We start from the raw sequence: 866 nt of genomic DNA, 5'->3' as shown, positions 1-866 counted from the left end.
GCGGATGATTCAGCCAGCCGCCAATTACCAAAACTCGTCGAGCACGTTCCCGGGATCGGGTAAAACTCTACTAAAAACTGATTGTTGCGCGCTCGCTCCCGCCCTTGGGGAATTTATTCATAATCGGAGAGAAACGTTGCGCGGCCAGTTGCCGGCGGGGACGGCCATCGTGACCGGCGTCGTGTAACTTAAAACTGGAATAAGGATATACGTGCATCACAGGCGTGTGAGTCATCGTCGAATGCGGGGAAAAGAACGAGAAGAAAAGTTTCGCTCGAGCGGAAATCGGCGTGAGTTGTCCCCGCGATAAGTCGGCTGCCTTCTCTCCTCGTCGATCTCTGTCCAGCTTCGAAGAGCGCAGTCGCAATCGAAATTATTATTCGACGATTATACTTCCTCCGATTGGCAGGATCGATGATCGCCGACCACTTATTACAACGTGAAGTAGCAACGTGCAACTTATTAGCATATCTACTTAACGGTTGGAAGGATGATCGATGGTATTCAGAGGCAATTATCGTGTTTCTCCTCTCCTCCGTCTAGCTTCATCCTCTAGCTCGCTTCATAAATCGAGGCTACGAGAAGACGAGAGATGGTGATTAGATGCAAGAGGTAGGAAATTGTTGATAGATACACCCTCGTCGTGTGTGAATTCGTTTCGTTATTCCGGGTACGATCCCATCCCTAATTCCAGTGTACAGAAGTATAACTAATCTTCTTAAGTTTCTTCCGAGGAAGTAAGTGGGTTTTGTCCCTGCGATATCGCCCCGATCCTATATCACGAGTAAATAAGATTAACGCGAGAGAACTGAGAAGCGATGAATCTTTCGCGCTTTCTTCCTTTCCATAATCAAACAGATAAATTG

General features: G+C 47.6%; 1 protein-coding gene across 1 annotated transcript in view; it reads right to left on the bottom strand.

The window, feature by feature from the left end:
- LOC102672128 (unc-112-related protein-like) overlaps positions 1-866 on the bottom strand; it is a 37,761-nt gene that overhangs the window by 30,574 nt on the left and 6,321 nt on the right. The gene's annotated exons all lie outside the window — the stretch shown is intronic.

Source organism: Apis dorsata, unplaced genomic scaffold (assembly GCF_000469605.1).
Source record: "Apis dorsata unplaced genomic scaffold, Apis dorsata 1.3 scaffold_964, whole genome shotgun sequence".
NCBI classification, from domain to species: domain Eukaryota; kingdom Metazoa; phylum Arthropoda; class Insecta; order Hymenoptera; family Apidae; genus Apis; species Apis dorsata.
Note: the sequence above shows the minus strand (reverse complement) of the source record. Positions and strands in the feature narration are given on the sequence as shown.